General features: G+C 56.6%; 1 protein-coding gene across 4 annotated transcripts in view; it reads right to left on the bottom strand.

Moving 5' to 3' along the window:
- Positions 1-11,069, bottom strand: part of ERI3 (ERI1 exoribonuclease family member 3) — a 145,994-nt gene extending 134,925 nt beyond the window's left edge. Inside the window, exon 1 of one of the 4 annotated variants that reach the window (XM_029083467.2) lies at positions 11,034-11,069. The gene's annotated coding sequence lies outside the window, so the exon portion shown is untranslated. Of the gene's footprint in view, positions 1-8,421; positions 9,062-10,937; positions 10,982-11,033 lie in introns of those variants that run through there. The other 3 variants (XM_029083470.1, XM_029083469.2, XM_029083468.2) reach the window with 3 other exon arrangements.
- Between the last annotated feature and the right edge of the window lie 6,251 nt (positions 11,070-17,320).

Raw genomic sequence — 17,320 nt, 5'->3', positions numbered from 1 at the left:
CCCCGCCCAGCCATCTTGACACAGCGTGGATGGCACGGTCCCTCACCCTTCCAAGCCAAACTGAACAACCACAAGCCCAGTGGCCCCGGGGCACAAACCTACAGTGCTCAGATTAACGGGAGAGGCTGATAGATTGCTCACCCCACCTCAAGTCGCTGCCTAACGGGCAGAAACAGTGGAATCTGTTTAGCGCTTCCTACGTGCCGTACTGAGTGTCGGGGTAGATTCAGGATAATCGGGCCGGGCATCGTCCCCGATCCACGTAGGGCTCTCCGGCCCTCAAGGAGCTTCCGGTCTAGCGGTCGTACCCCGCCACGTTCCTTTCCTCCCAGCGTAGCCGAGCGGGAAGAGCTCGGGCCCGGGAGTCCGAGGACCTGGGTTCTCATCCCGGCTCCGCCGCTTTTCTGCTGCGTGACCTTGGGCAAGTCACTGCACCGTACCTCGGTTACCTCACCCGTAAACCGGGCATTCGATCCTCCACCCTCCCATTTAACCGGAAGCCCCATGCGGGGCAAGGACCGTGGCCATCCTGATCAGCTTGATCCTGGGGCCTAATACAGTGCCTGGCATATAGGAAGCGTTTAATAATAATAACGTTGGCATTTGTTCAGCGCTTACTATGTGCAGGGCACTGTTCTGAGCGCTGGGGTGGATACCGGGTAATCAGGTTGTCCCACGTGAGGCTCACAGTTAATCCCCATTTTACAGATGAGGTAACTGAGGCCCAGAGAAGTGAAGTGACTTGCCCACGGTCACACAGCTGACAGGTGGCAGAGCGGGGATTCGAACCCATGACCTCCGACACCCAAGCCCGGGCTCTTTCCACTGAGCCACGCTGCTGGCTCTAATAATATCGCAAAGAAGTACTTAACAAGTACCATTAAAAAAAAAGCCTAAAAAAAATCCCCTTAATGATTCCTTCCTGGGGATCGGGGGAATCTCTTCCCTTTTATTTTCCTGACTTTTCTACATCTATGAAAAGAAGTTAATGGTAGAGGGAGTCAGAAGAGGTCTCTATTAAGAGAGAGGCATTGGAAGTTATTCTTCAAACCCTGTCACGCACCAGAGGGGCAACTCTGCTCTCTATCCCCCCCAAAAAAGGTGGGGAGGTGACCAACAGTTTAATGGAAAAAGCACGGGAAGTTAAATGCAGATTTTCTGCCCTGCTCTGCCACACGGAAGAAGGGTTGTGATCAGGCTGTCCATCGATCGATTCCTCTTGAGTATCGATCGATCGATTCCCCTGAGTACCTACTCTGTGCAGATCGTTGTAACTGAGAGCGTGTGGGAGAGTACAAAAGGGTCAGCAGACGTGAGCCCTGCCCTCAACCATCTTCTAATCTCGTGACTGCAAGCTATTAAATCAAACGCGTTCTCGATGCGCCCGCTCTTGGAGTTGGGAGTTTCGCATCTGTTTCAATTAGGTACGGAAACACAAACTGTCCCCTCTGCCTCGGCCCGCGACGTTCTCCGCCGTTTGCTTTGGTCGACTGGATGAATTGTTTTAAAAAAAGAGGATCCAAAAAGAAAGTCAACGCAGTGGAGGAGGGATCGGGGACGGCTCTCCTGATTCATTCTACGTAGGCCACGGGGGGGTTGGGGAGGCCCAGAAGGCTCCCGGCCAACTTTCTTTCAATCGTATTTATTGAGCGCTTAACTGTGTGCAAAGCACTGTACTAAGTGCTTGAAAACCACAGAAGACATCACTCCCAGAAATTCCGGCCTCCCCAGTTCTTCCCCTCCTCTGCACAGACACACGGAGACAGGTTCCCATCCTACCAGATCCATTTCCCATCTTCAAAGGCTCGCTGAAGGCACGCTTCCTCCGAGAGGCCCTCCCCGACTAGGCGCTCGTTTCCTCTTCTCCCGCTCCCTTCTGCGTCGTCCTTGCATTTGAATTTACCCCCTTCACTCACCTCCCCCCCCCCACTTCAGCCCCACGGCACTTACGTGCATATCGGTAATTTATTTCTTTATATTAACGTCTGCCTCCTCCTCTCGACTGCATGCTCGTTGTGGGCGGGGAACTGGTCTACGTTCTCCCAAGTGCTTCGTACGGTGCCGTGCACACAGCGGTCGCTCAATCAATACGACTGAGTGATTTTTACGGCGCTCTAATGGGGGAGGATCAAAGCCATTTCGGGAGTAGATATCGGCTCCCAACAACTGGCTCGAGACCCGACACACGCGAACGTCAATAACGCGAAAACGTCCCTTCCCTCACCGCGTTACCGTTGTGTTTGCGTGTTCAGCCGCCAGCTTCCTCCCCATCCATCTGGGGGCCAAGCCACGCCAACCCCCCCCGATCCTGTCGTGCCTCGGTTCCCTCCTCTGTAAAATGGGGATTAGACTGTGAGCCCTATGCGGGATGGGGACCGTTCCCAACCCGATTATCTTGTATCTTCCCCGGCACCTAGAACAGTGCCCGGCACAGTAGGTGCTTAACAAATACCATCATCGGTATTATTATTATTATTTTCTGCTGGATCATTTGGGCCAAAACGCCTGAAAACGGTTATAAAAGCCCCCCACCCACTCCGCATGAAGGAGGCAGGTGATGGGAACAGGGGGCAAGGGAGGTTTCAGGCGCCACATTACGGTAAGCTCCCCAAATTTCCAACCGCTGGAAAAGTGACCCTTTAGGAGACGGAGCCCGGGAAACCCATTACAGTCGGGGTGGGGGACCTCAGGGACCGACGGGGGGAAGGAGGGGACGAGACAGGACTCGGGATAGGAGTCGATGATAATCAAAATGAATAATCATGGTATTTGCGAAGCGCTTACCGTGTGCCGGGTCCCGTACTAAGCGCTGGGCTGGACATGAGCAGATCGGGTTGGACACGGTCCCTGTCCCACGTGGGGCTCAGGCTCAACCCCCATTTTACAGGTGGGATAACTGAGGCCCAGAGAAGTAAAGTGACTTGCCCGAGCCCATTGCCAATTAGGGGCTGGGGCCTGGGTGCCAGGTGCTCAGGGTAGGCCCCTTCATGGGGGGAGGGGATGAGGGGGTGGAGAGAGCGAAGGGCGGAGGAGGGATCCGAGGGCCAAACTGCCGAAGCGGCCCACAGGACGGACAGAGAGTTCCTCCGCTAAACCGTCAGCTCCTGGTGGGCAGGCGTCTTCCGCCGAACGCGCCGTAAGCTGCTCCACCTGCGGGAAGTGCTGCCCGGAAGGCTACTGGCTGACGGGTTTGGAAATCTACCCGAGGCCGGTTGACTTGCCCCGAGCCTCGCCCCCGGCCGGAGGGCCTTCCCGGAAGTTCAGGAGAGGCTCGGGAATGCGGCCGCCGGGCTGGCGGGGGACTCTCTGCAGCCAGCATCGACAGGGTGTCGGCGTGACTACAGACGCCTCGCTCCCCTTCTGCTCCCTGCTCCGTAACAGACCGTCTAAACTCCCGAATGCCGCTCGAAAAGCACCGTGTCGCCTCCGCGAGATACGGTCAACGTGGCCAGAGGATGTCAGCCGGAAAAGGCCGGGGGGAGGAGGGCCAGACACCGGCGGCCCCGCTCCAGTTAGCGAGACGCGGCACGGAAAGACGCAACGGATTCGGCTGGCACCTCCTGCCGGGGCCCAACCTTTCCGCCGACGGCCAGCGGGCGCGGGGGATGACCGGTAAATACTACGGACCGCCTGTCTGCCGCCGACGGCCCTTCCCTCCGGCGAGGGCCCGTTTCTGAATGTCTTCGCCCCGGGGGGTGCCCCGGAGGACGGCTGAGGCCGAGGCGCATCCCTAACGCGCCCCTGGCCTCCGAAGTCCACCGTCAGCCGGTCCATAAAAACCGCGGCTGTTTACTAAACGGTTCTCGGGCCCCCTGGCATCTGCGGGGTCCAGCTGGGAGAGAGCAAGCGGCGTTCCGGGTCACGTATGGGCTCGCCGGCAGGCTGATCTTTCCGAAGGCCCCCCCGGACGTCAGGAGAGCTGCGGATTTCGACAGCTGACGGCCTTCGTGCCGTCGGCTGTAAAGCGCTCCATCGCCTCGGCCCCCTCCTGCCTCACTCGCCGCTCTCCCTCAGCAACCCGGCCCGCTCACTTGGCTCCACTTGACGCCAACCTCCCCGCCGGACCTCCACCTCGTCTATCCCGTCGCCCACCTCTTTCCCACGTCCTGCTTCTGGCCTGGAATGCCCTCCCTCTTCATACCCGACAACTACTCTCCCCACCTTCAAAGCCTCCCTGAAGGCACCTCTCCTCCAAGAGGCCTTCCCTGACTGCACCCTCCTCTCCTCTTCTCCCACTCCCTTCTGCGCCGCCCTGATTTGCTCTCTGTTCACCCCCCGCCCCCAACCTCGGCCCCACAGCACTTACGTAAATATCCGTAATTTATTTATATTGATGTCTGCCCGCCCCGCCCCCCCCCCCCCGCTACACACTCTCCCAAGTGCTCAGTTCAGTGCTCTGCACACGGTGAGCGCTCGATACGACTCGATTGATTCCAGGTGTCCCGGATCCCCGGGTTCGGGGTGCACGTCAGGACGCCCTCACCTTAATGGGCAGGGGACGCAACCGCCTGAGCCTTTGGGGCCGGGAGAGGGGTGGCTGTGGGGGTGTGGAGGTGGGGAACGGCTCTAACGCCGCCCGACAGAATGAGGAGAAAGGGGACCCGTCTGGAAGACCACCAAGAGGACCGATCCCGGAGATCGAGCCCAACCCCTCGACTCCGGGGCCGTGGGGCGAGGCCCCCGCTCCCTGCGATCGGCCCGTGATCCACAAGCACTTTTCTGGAGTTTATCCCGATGCTGAATTCCCCATCCAAAAAAAAAAAAAAAGAGAGAGAGAACTCAATCTTTGGATCTTCAGGTAACGATAACAACACGTCTTCCAACTCTGTTCTACTGTATTCCCCCGAGCGCTCAGTACAGTGCTCCGCACACGGTATGAGCTCAATAAATACCACTTGTATGACTGAAGGAGCTTCCAATCTTGTGGACTTCAGAATTTAGGGATTTCCCCCTTAACTTCTCAGACATGGGGACCGGGAACGAACACATCCGTTCGTCTATCTCGCACCGGACCACTCTCCCACATCCTGCCTCTGGCCTGGAACGGCCTCCCTCCTCCTATCTGACAATGACTCTCCTCCCCTTCGAAGCTTTACCGAAGGCACGCCTCCTCCGAGGGGCCTTCCCTGATTAAGTCCCTCTTTTCCTTTTCTTCCGCTCCCTCGGGCGATGCCCCGATTCGCTCCCTTCGGTCATCCTCCCTCCCTGCCCCACGGCACTTCCGTAGATATCTCTACTTCATTTATATTGTCTGTCTCCCCGTCTAGACTGTAAGCTCAGTTGGGGAGGGAATGTAACCGTTACATTGTACTCTCCCGAGTACTTGGTACAGTGTTCGGCACAGAGTAAGCGCTCAATAAATGCGACTGACCGCTCTGTGACCTTTCCTCCAAAGTCCACCTCGGAGACCGCTGGCAGAATTCCCCCTTGGGCGAGTCTCAGGGTCAGTCTGGCCCTCAAAAGCCTGTCCATCGAAGCACGGACCGCTCAAAAACTGCCCCGTCCACTTCCCGTCCACCTGCTGAGCCTCCCCGCCGCCTCCCCGCTCAACACGCCTCCGGAAAGGGGTGGCCGGCCCAGAATAAAAACCGTAGAGGTCCAGTTCGGCCCGGCCCGCTGGCGACTCCGCAGGTTCAACTCCACCTGAAGCCGAATACCGGTACGAGACCTATTCAACGAGTACCAGAAGGGAGAGTCGAAAAGAACTCGGAAGAGAGGGTTCGAGGGGGCGCGAAGCCGCGGAGGGGCGAACGGGAGGTCCTCCCGCAGGATTCAACTTGGTCCTCTGCTCCCTCTCCAAGCAGCCCCCCGATTTCGGTGCCGGCAGCGGAAGCCGCGGCCTCTCCCGCAAAGGGCTTTCCACTGGGGAAGTCATTCCCGGCAGCTCCGCTCGCCAAACCGGCCGACCCGCCAAGCACGGTGTCCGACTCATCCAGGTACCGACCGACCAAATGACCGTTTCCCCATTCTATTCGCCTTCCCTTCAACGTGGCCTACGAGCTCGGATCTGTGTCCCGTACGCCCTTTGATAATACCGATGGTATTTGTTGGATACTCTGATACTCGTCCCCACCTCCCACTGGAAAGGGCAAAGGCCCGGGAGTCAGAAGGACCTGGGTTCTAATCCCGGCTCCGCCACCTGTCCGCGGTGTGATCTAGGGCAAGTCACTTCATCTCTCTGGGCCTCGGTTACCTCATCTGGCAAATGGGGATAAAGACTGGAAGCCCCAGGTGGTTTTGTACACACTTCCTCTAATCCCCAAATTCCCCTATCTGTAATTCATTTTCTTTCTTTTAATCATTTTCATTTTATCTCCATTAACGCCGGTCTCCCTCTCTAGACCGTAAGCTCATCAGGGGCAGGGAGGGTGTCAGCTACTTCCGTTCTACCCTACTCTCCCCAGCGCCTCGTACCTACACGTCGTAAGGAGACTGTCTGATAGACTTGCCGTCTCCCTCACTAGGTTTTAAGCTCCTGAAGGCCAAGGACCATGTCCCCCAACTCGACTGTACTCTCCCGAGCGCTCGGCCCGGCGCTTTGCACACAGTAAGCGCTCAAACACCACTGATGGATCGATCGGTTGAATATCGGAGGAGGCGCTGAGGCAGGTGAATGAGGATGCCCACAGGATGCCGTCGATCAACCCAGCAATCGTATTTGAGCGCTTACTTTCCATGCCCACAACGGGTTTATAATCTAGAGGGACTCCAGCCTTGGGCAGGGCACTGTGCTGAGCGCCTGGGAGAGTCCGACAGAGTTTGGTAGACCCATTCCACAATGGGCTTACGGTCTAGAGAGACTGTAGCCTGCCAAACATGTAAGCTCCAGGATCAAGCTGGCTCTCTGCGTGCAAGCCAAACTGCTGACGACGAAGATCAGAAAAGAGAGAACTGGACACACGGTCCAAGACGGTCGGGCCCCTCGCGTTCCGTTATCCAAACGCGAGATAAAGCTGAATTAGGCTCCGTCCTAGAGAGCGCGGATCATCACCGAACCCCTGCTAATCTCCAGAGAACTCAAAGTACCGTACACGCAAGTACACGCACGAGAAGCAGCGTGGCCTGGTCGACAGAGCCCGGGCCTGGGAGTCGGAAGGGCCTGGGTCCTAATCCCGGCTCTGCCACGTGCCTGCCGGGTGGCCCTGGGCGAGTCGCTCCACGTCTCTGTACCTCAGTTCCCTCATCTGGAAAATGGGGGTTAAAACTGTGAGCCCGGGACTGGGTCCAAACTGATTAGCTTGTCTCTACCCCAGCGCTGGCACACAGTTAAGTGTTTAAATACCATTAAAAAAAAAAAAGAGGGAGCTGAACAAGAAGCCCAAAGCTTTCTCATCTCCCCACCGACAAGAGAACGGACCGCCCCGACCTAAGTCTCCCCCACCCCAAGCTAAGGCGTCTTGGAAGAGAGGAGGCCAAGCTGAACTAACGCCCCGGCCTTCCGATGGTTGTGTTTAGCTGGGTTCCCCCCGAGCGCAATGTGGGTGCTCAGTAAATATTAATCGATGGGGAGGAAACGAGGACGGAACCCGAGAGTCCTGGCTCCCGGCCCCTCGCTTTAAATACATCCAGACTCTGCTGTCTCTCCGCGGACCAGCCCGGGGAGCGGGGGGAAACGTTCTTTTATACACGCCAGAAAGGAAAACGCTGACGGCCCACAGGTATCGTAGTAACCGACGCGAGAAAGAAAATTCGGGCACAACTTAATGGCATTAACAGGATTCCAAACATTCTTAGTTTAAAGGGTGCCAGGGATTTGATATCGGAATACAAGGAGTTCGGGGATATAAGGAGTTGAGCAATCAAAGGGCAGGTGAGCGGATGACTAGAGTTTGGGGAAAAAACATTTCAGAGGCACGAATATCCATTCGGCAAAGACTCTCAACAGAGTAGAACAAGACCTGCCTCTTGCTCGTTTGGTTTTTGGTTTCGTCTTTTTTTTCCCGGTGGCCCAACTCGGCCAACCCTCTCCCAGTTGCTATTTTTTGTCCTTATAACGGCTTCCACCTCACTCCCAGGGCAAGGTGACCCCGTCTCAAAACATCCTCTGGACTCCTTTTACCGTTCCTCTAACTCTCGATCGTCGGTCCGGTACGGGATCTGGGATCATACTAACTGTCATCTCCCCGAGGCTAAAATCCCGCAGAGCCTTTTTGGGGAATACGTACATCCGTAAACCCAAGTTACCCAACGCTTAACAGCCGAGACAATCCTGAAGGGCAGAGATCAGTCACGCCAAGAAAACTAAGGCAACACTCACAAGTTAAATTCACGGTCCGAGATAGAATCAGGTATAGTCTGAGACTGTTTAAATGACGGACGAAACGCTACAGCGGTGACATACGTCTCGATCGTTTTCAATCCGATCGTTCGTCCCCCCCCCAAATCTCACACAAAACATCCGTTTCCGGAAACCCGCCATACCTCCTTACACGGACCTTCCTGCTTCTCGTGGGGAAAGACACAGTTCTTCATTTGGGACCTCTGAACCGAAAGAAGAGGCCTTTCGGCCGACCACACGAGCAACCGGAGCGTTAGCGTAAATTTCGGCAGTCTTAAATTCTGCAAGCGGTAAGACCGGTAAATCGTTCCGACCTCAAGTCGGGGTACCTCTGAACCTATAAATCGGACACCGATCATCCCGCCCGGGTTCTACAACGAGGGACGACCCAACGGGTCACACGGACCCACGCGACTGTGAAGTTACACTCCGGATCGCTCCATCCCGACCTCTGCCCCGCAAGAGGTGGAGGGCCGGCAACCCGAAACGAGTCCTGAGCCACTCGAGTCGGCATCCGTCAGAGGAAGGGCGGTATTTAACAAGCGGCCAAACGCAACCTCCGAGGGCTGGGGTCGCGCTGCCCCTCGGCAGGGAAGGCCCGGTAAATCTGTCCGCCAAGAACTGACGTTAAGAACGTGACCGGAGACCATCAGCCGAAGCAATCGTTCAAACCGTCACCGCCGGCGGTTTTAAAGGAGCCATCGATCCTCCCCGGCTCCTAAAGGGAGAGTCCCAAACGCCGAACCGGTCTCTCCGGTCTTCGCGTCTAATCCGCCTCCTCGGCGGTCGACCGCGCCGGGGGCGTCGAGGCCCGACGGAATCCAACGTCCGGCCCGGCTTCCGTGCGGCCGACACCAAGACGACCCGCTTCCCCGCCCCTTCCGAGAGTCGCCTGATCCCCCCCGGTGACCCGCAGCCCCGAGGACGCGGGGTCGAATGACCTCTCGACGACGAGGAGAGGAGGCCCCGCTCCATCGCCGATCCCCCAGCGGGCGCCTTCCCGCTCTCGGCCCCGGAGCCCCGGTGGGGTCAACCGTCCCTCGTCCCCCTCCAACGCCCCGCGCCCATCTTCATCCCCCCCCCTGGGGGTTGAGTTCATCCATTCATTCATTCAATAGTATTTATTGAGCGCTTCCTACGTGCAGAGCACTGTACTAAGCGCTCGGAATGGCCGATCCGGCAACGGACCGACACCATCCCCGCCCATCGACGGGCTCACGCTCTAATCGGGGGAGACGGACGGAGTAAAAATAAGACTTCATCGCGATAAACAGAACCAAGGGGACGGCCTGCCCGACGACGCCACGGCCCATCCGCCGTGAGCCCGTTACCGGGCGGCGGTCGCCCCACCTGCTGCCCGACCGCCCGTTCCAAGCGCTCCACACGTAGTAACGTCGGTATTTGCCAAGCGCTTCCTACGCGCAGGGCCCCGTCCTAAGCGCCGGGGTCATCGGGTCGTCCCACGTCGGGCTCCCAGCTAATCCCCCCCTTTCCGGATGAGGTCGCCGAGGTCCGGCGAAGTGACCTGCTGACAGGCGGCAGGGCCGGGATTGGAACCCGCGCCCTGTGACTCCCAAGCCGGGGCTCTTGCCACTGATTAGACTGCGCGCCCGTCCCAGGGCGGGGACTGTCTCTGGTACCGATCTGTCCATTCCAAGCGCTCAGTCCAGTGCTCTGCACATGGTAAGCCCTCGATAAATACTACGGAATGAACGAATGCACGCTCTGCACATTGTAAGCGCTCCATAAATACTACGGAATGAAGGAATGCACGCTCTGCACATAGTAAGCGCTCAATAAATACTACGGAGTGAACGCATGCACGCTCCGCACATAGTAAGCGCTCAATAAATACTACGGATTGAAGGAATGCACGCTCTGCACATAGTAAGCGCTCAGTCAATACTACGGAGTGAGCGAATGCACGCTCCGCACATAGCAAGCGCTCAATAAATACTACGGAGTGAACGCATGCACGCTCCGCACATAGCAAGCGCTTAATAAATACTACTGAATGAGCGAATGCACGCTCCGCACATAGTAAGCGCTCAATCAATACTACGGAGTGAGCGAATGCACGCTCCGCACATAGCAAGCGCTCAATCAATACTCCGGAGTGAGCGAATGCACGCTCTAAACATAGTAAGCGCTCAATCAATACTACGGAGTGAGCGAATGCACGCTCCGCACATAGGAAGCGCTCCGTCAATACTACGGAGTGAGCGAATGGACGCTGTGCACATAGTAAGCGCTCCGTCAATACTACGGGATGAACGAATGCACGCTGTGCACACAGTAGGCGCTCAATCAATACTATCGAACGAATGAGCCACGCCGCCGCACGTGGGGAGCGCTCGGGAGATTACGACCGAAGGGACGAATGGGGGCCCCCTCCCCGGGCCGGCCCAGCTGGGGGTTCCCCCCCTCCCCGGCCCCCGATTCCAATCCCGCCCTGCGGGCTCCGGGTCGGATGGGGGGGGGGGGGGGGCGGCCCCGAGGCCCCGGCCCGGGTGGGCCCTTTCTCCCAGAGTCCTCTGCGGCGAGCCAACCCTGCCCTTGGCCATGGCGGGCCGCCCCCCGAGGTGCCAGGCCCCGGCTCCTCCTCCCCGCCGCCCGCCCGGCCGGGCCCGTCCGGGGAGGGCGGCGCGGGGGTGTTTACAGCGGCAGACGGGGCGGGGGCGGCCCGCTCCCCATGGCCTCCCCGACGGGCGCGGCGGCGGCGACGGCCCCACGCGTCCACAACACACCGACTCACCTCCGTGCACTCTGACCCCGGCCGCCGGCGCCGACGGGCGGCCGCCCCGACCAATCGCCGCGCCCGGCGCCGCCCGCTCCGCCCAATGGGCTGCGCCGAGGCGGGGCTTCCTCTCCGCCCCTCGCCCGCATGCGCGCTGGGCCCCTGCGCCCCGGCCGCCGCCGAGGGGCATCTCGGGAGTTGTAGTTTTCTTCGAGCGGGGGGGGGGGCGGCCTCCTGCGCCCCATCCTCCCGTGGGCCCACGGGAGGCTCCCAGTTAATCCCCATTTGACAGATGAGGCCGCTGAGGCCCAGAGAAGTTAATAGTACTACTAATGTTGGTATTCGTGAAGCGCTTACTATGTGCAGAGCGCTGTTCTAAGCGCTGGGGGAGAGACGGGGTCATCCGGTTGGCCCACGGGAGGCTCCCAGTTAATCCCCATTTGACAGATGAGGTCGCTGAGGCCCAGAGAAGTTAATAATACTAATAATGTTGGTATTCCTTAAGCGCTTACTATGTGCAGAGCGCTGTTCTAAGCGCTGGGGGAGAGACGGGGTCATCGGGTTGGCCCACGGGAGGCTCCCAGTTAATCCCCATTTGACAGATGAGGCCGCTGAGGCCCAGAGAAGTTAATAGTACTACTAATGTTGGTATTCGTGAAGCGCTTACTATGTGCAGAGCGCTGTTCTAAGCGCTGGGGGAGAGACGGGGTCATCCGGTTGGCCCACGGGAGGCTCCCAGTCTTCATCCCCATTTGACAGATGAGGTCACTGAGGCCCAGAGAAGTTAATAATACTAATAATGTTGGTATTCCTTAAGCGCTTACTATGTGCAGAGCGCTGTTCTAAGCGCTGGGGGAGAGACGGGGTCATCGGGTTGGCCCACGGGAGGCTCCCAGTTAATCCCCATTTGACAGAGGAGGCCGCTGAGGCCCAGAGAAGTTAATAGTACTACTAATGTTGGTATTTGTTAAGCGCTTACTATGTGCAGAGCGCTGTTCTAAGCGCTGGGGGAGAGACGGGGTCATCCGGTTGGCCCACGGGAGGCTCCCAGTTAATCCCCATTTGACAGATGAGGGAACTGAGGACCAGAGAAGTTAATAATATTAATAATGTTGGTATTTGTTAAGCGCTTACTATGTGCAGAGCGCTGTTCTCAGCGCTGGGGGAGACACAGGGGAATCAGGTTATCCCACGTGGGGCTCACAGTCTTCATCCCCATTTTACAGATGAGGTCGCTGAGGCCCAGAGAAGTGAAATGACTCGCCCACAGTCACACAGCTGACAAGTGGCAGAGCCGGGAGTCGAACCCATGACCTCTGACTCCAAAGCCCGTGCTCTTTCCATTGAGCCACGTTGCCCCACTTGAGGCTCCCAGTTAATCCCCATTTTACAGATGAGGGAACTGAACAAATACCATCATCGTTATTATTATGATATAGGGTGGGGAGATGGAAAAATAAATCCAGGGAGACCTCCTGGAGAAGGTGTGATTTCAAAGGGTCTTTGAAGTTCAAGGGCCCCGTCTCTCTCTCTCTCGTCGAATTGTACTTTCCAAGTGCTTAATACAGTGCTCTGCACATGGTAAGCGCTCAGTAAATACGACTGAATGAATGAACGGCGGTGGCAACTAACAAGTCCGGGGTAAAGAGGCCACACGTTGTGACATGATGATCGTTATGACATTTGTGAACACTTAGGTGTCGAGCACTGTTCTAAGCGCTGGGGTAGATACAGATGAATCGGGTTGGACACAATCTCTGCCCCACATGAGGTTCACGATCAAAGGAAGAGGGAGACCATGTATTTACTCCCCATTTTATGGTTGAGGAAACTGAGGCCCAGAGAAGTGACTTGATTCATTCATTCATTCAACCGAATTTATTGAACGCTTACCGTGTGCAGAGCACTGTACTAAGCGCTTGGAAAGTACAATTCAGCAACAAATAGAGACAATCCCTACCCAACAGCTGGCTCTCAGTCTAGAACGGGGGGAGACGGACGGCAAAACAAAGCAAAACGAAACAAAACTTGATCAAAGTCACACAGCAGACGTGTAGTTGGAGCCAGGATTATAATCCAGGTCCTCCGATTCCCAGGCCTGTGCTTTTCCCACTACGCCACGGTGCCGCTTAATTAGGACCTTATCCTGTCAGAACGAGATGCCCGAGGTGATAAAGACACCAGTGTGTGTTTGTGTGGATTGTGGGGTGTGGTGAGGGAGCCTAGGAAGAGTAAAAACCAGGAGACATTTCCGAACGGGGTAATCGGGACATCACAGCACATCACGCTATAACAAGACACCGCGGTTGATAATTATGATTATTATTTTTGCTAAGAACTTACTAGGTGTCAATTACTGTTCTAAGCGGTGGGATAGATATACGTTATTCAGGTCAGACACCGTCCCTGTCCCACGAGAGGCTCCCAGGGGGAGTCAGGCATTGAATCTCCATTTTAAGGGATGAGGAAACCGAGGCACAGAGAAGTTAAGCGACTTACTCGAGGTCACACGGGCAGGTGGCAGAACTGGGGTTAAAACCCGGGTCCTCGGATTCCCGGGCCCACGCTCTCTTTGCGCTAGGCCGTGCTGCTTCTGCTGCGGAAGCCACGTTTCATTCATTCGGAAAAGCATCGTCGCCGTTGGTCTGGATCTCCACCTCACCCCCGAAGCTGAAGGTCTGGAGTCGGTCACTTTCCTCACCTTTCCGGCCACTCATCGGCAATCATTCCGCGGCCCCCGGGACAGCGGGCTCATCCTGCAGACCTTGGCCTGCTGAAGGCCTTGCTTCACGGCTCACTTCCGGAAACCGTGGTCTTTTGGTACAGAAGAAGGAAAGGTGGTACGGCCTAATGGAAACAGCGTAGGTCTGCGAGTCAGGAAACCCTGGTTCTTTCAATATATAATATTAAAATATAATATAATAATATAGTATTGATGTAATATAATAATTTAATAAATATAATATATAATATAATCTTTCAATATATAAAATGAGAGACAGGGTGTCCTAAAGGAAATAGCCCATGCCTGGAAGTCAGGGCACCAAGAGAAGCCACGTGGCCTAGTGGCAAGAACACGGGCTTGGGAGCCAGAGGACGGGGGGCTCTAATCCCGGATCCGCCACTCGTCGGCCTTGTGACCTTAGGCAAGTCACTTAAATTCTCCGCGCCTCAGTACTCCATCTGTAAAATGGAAATTGAGACCGTGAGCCCCACGTGGGACGACCCGATTACCTTGTATCTATCCCAGTGCTTCCAACAGTGCTCGGCACATAGTAAGCGCTTAACAAAGACCGTGATTATTGTTATTATTACCAAGACTCTAGTTCCGACAACAGCTCTGCCACTGAGCAGCTGTGTGACCTCGAGCAAGTCACTTAATCTCTCCGGGCCTCAGTTTCCTCCTCTCTGAAATGAGAATGATAGACCTGCCCTCCCTCCCTCTCAGACCGAGCCTCAGACGGACCTCATTTCCGCTAGCAAATATCTACCCTCCTGCTTGGCACGGAATAATCAGAGAGTTGTGTCTGACCTAGATGGCAAGGAAAGAGGCCGTATCCGGGTAAGCCTCCTTCGTCGCTGCTGGGCTCGCTGGGGTCGACCAGCCATTTTCGGTATCCCTGAGATGGGCATTAATATGAATAAATAAGTAATTTATAATCTAATACACCTCCTGGCATGGTTCCAGGAGGCTCTCTCCCATTTCTGGCTGCCCCCTCCAACCCTCCCCTGACTATTGTGAGGTCGGGCCAGATTTGGTGAGGATTTCGGATATCAAAGGGCATGCCAAATTGGCAGCTCCCTAAGGGATCTATAAGGAACTTAGGATATAGACTTTCTTGGCTAATAGCCCTGACCCTCCCTTTAATAGGGCTGCGGCCACTTGCCCATGTCAACTCACGGACGCAGGGGCCAGAACTCAACCTCTGCCCACCCCGCCCCGAAATCCCCCTCGGCCGCCTCAGCGTCCGATCAAGCTATCGATGCCCGCGTGACACCGTCCAACCCGGAGAAAAGATGCCATGGCGGCAGGAGGCTCGTCGTGGGCAGGGAGCGCGTCCGTTTATTGTAGTATTGTCCTCTCCCAAGTGCTTAGTACAGTGCTCAGCACGCGATAAAGGCTCAATAAATACGACTGAGTGAATGAAGGAGAAGCAGCGTGGCTTAGTGGAAAGAGCACGGGCATGGGAGTCATAGGAAGTGGGTTCTAATTCCGGCTCCACCGCTTGTCTGCTTGGGCAAGCCACTTAACTTCTCTGTGCCTCAGTTACTTCATCTGTAAAAGGGAGATTAAGATTGTGAGCCCCACGTGGGACAGCCTCATCACCTTGTATCTACCCCAGCTCTTAGAACAGCATTTGGCACAGAGTAAGTGCTTAACAAATACCATAATTATTACTGTTATTAGATATACGGAGCTTTCCCGGCAAGGAGAGCGGGGGCACCCAGCAGCCAGCGCCGGCCTTATGAATAAGTCAGTAGAAATAAACAGATAAATTAATGAGCGACCCCAAATTCAGGCCTTCCGGTTAAGTCAGTCAGACTACTGCAATCCCTCACCCGTGTTTCAGCGTCACTCAGTCAGTGTCTCAGAGGGGAGGTCTGACGTCTCCCGGGCCTGTCCTGGCATCGGCCTCCAGCAGAGAGACGTGTCGGCCTGCGGCCCGTCCCGACCGCCCAGCCGCTCCTGCAGACCGGCCACCCGCCTTCCCGCCGGGCCTCTCGTGCCCGTTAGCCCTCGCCGGCTGAGAGCGGTTTGCCAAGGAGCCATCGAGTCAGGGTTGTCAGAGAAGCGGCGTGGCTAGAGCACAGGCCGGGAGGCAGAAGGATCTGGGTTCTAATCCCAGCTCCGCCACTCGTCTGCTGTGTGATCTTGGGGAAGTCACTAAACTTCTCGGTGCTTCGGTTACCTCATCTGTAAAATGGAGATTAAGACCGTGAGCCCTACATGGGACGGGGACTGTCCAACCCGGTTAGCTTGTGTCTATCCCAGTGCTTAGTACCTAGTAAGTGCTTCACAGATGCCATCAGTCTTGTTATCATTATTATGTTTTGCTCGTGGGGGTGCAGGAGAGGCCACAGATCGAAGTCAACATGGCCTCCCGGTCCGGTCTCCCGGTGGCCCCGAGCTCCAGAGACGAGGGGCTGCCGGCAGCCGCCTTTCCCCCTCCTCGACCATTCTGGGAGAGGTTTCCGTGGAAACCGGGCTCCGGGGGCGACGTCCGGAGAATGGGCTCTCTGAGGAAAGGAGAAAGGAATTGGGATTATTTAGCCCCAGGAGGAGAAGGGTGAGGATTAGGGTGGGGCCTGGTTGGTTCTAATAAAAATGCACAGATTGTTAGACTGCCAAAATATAAAAATGGTGCAGATCGCCTTGTGAATTTTGTCAGAAGAGAGCCCCAGTGCTTTACTGGCTTAGGGCTTCAAAGATTTTAATCCAGGGCTGTTAGATGGGGGCACGGGGAGGGGGAGGAGGACGCAGGGTTGGCGCCAATGCCCAAACAGTGCCCAGATACGGGCCCTCGTGAGCATCTTTTTAGTGTACTGCCAGCTGGGCAGTGCCTGACAGACTCCAAACAGCTCTGGGAGGGTGTGTGGGCACATCTCTCAGGCAAGGGGGAGGAAGGGGAGGAGGAGGAGAGAGAGGAAGAAGAGGAGAAAGGGGATGAGAAGAAAGGAAAGAGAGGAGGAAGAAAAGGAGAGAGAGGAGGAGAGGGAGAGAGAGAAGAAAGAGGAGGATAGAGAGAAGGAGGAGGGGAAAGTAGAAGGGGATGGGTCTTCCGACTGTAATGGAAAAAAGCTTCGTTTAGGGCAATTCAGAGCTTTAGGGATTAAAAATAGGAGCAGGCTTCTGGGACCCTTATTCCAGCATCCCCCAGTGCAGACCGGCAGATGGGCCCTAGGTGACCACCCTACTCTCTGGAAGCCCTCCGGGTCAGTGGGGGGACCGGGGGCCTGGAGACCCTCCTACCCGACCCTGCGCAGAGCAGAGTCCCACATCCCCCCTTCAGCGTCCTAGGGCAGGCACGGAGAGGGACGCGAGTTCGGTACCAGCCAACCCCTCGCCCGGCCGGGTCGCCGGCATCGAGCAGGCCGGGGAGGACGGCGGAATCTTCCGGGCCCAGCGTGGGTTGACCGAACTGAAGCCAGGCTGCGGCGCCCAAGACAGTCTGTGTTGGGTCTCTGCCCAAGGGGCAGAGAGCAGGGCCAAATGCGGGATCATCCACGAGCCCGCGTCTCTGGAAGCCCGGAACGCCGCCTTCCCACTGGCCCCCCCGGCCAACCCGTGACAGTGTCCTCCCACC

Source organism: Ornithorhynchus anatinus, chromosome 18, assembly GCF_004115215.2.
Source record: "Ornithorhynchus anatinus isolate Pmale09 chromosome 18, mOrnAna1.pri.v4, whole genome shotgun sequence".
NCBI classification, from domain to species: Eukaryota; Metazoa; Chordata; class Mammalia; order Monotremata; family Ornithorhynchidae; genus Ornithorhynchus; species Ornithorhynchus anatinus.
Note: the sequence above shows the minus strand (reverse complement) of the source record. Positions and strands in the feature narration are given on the sequence as shown.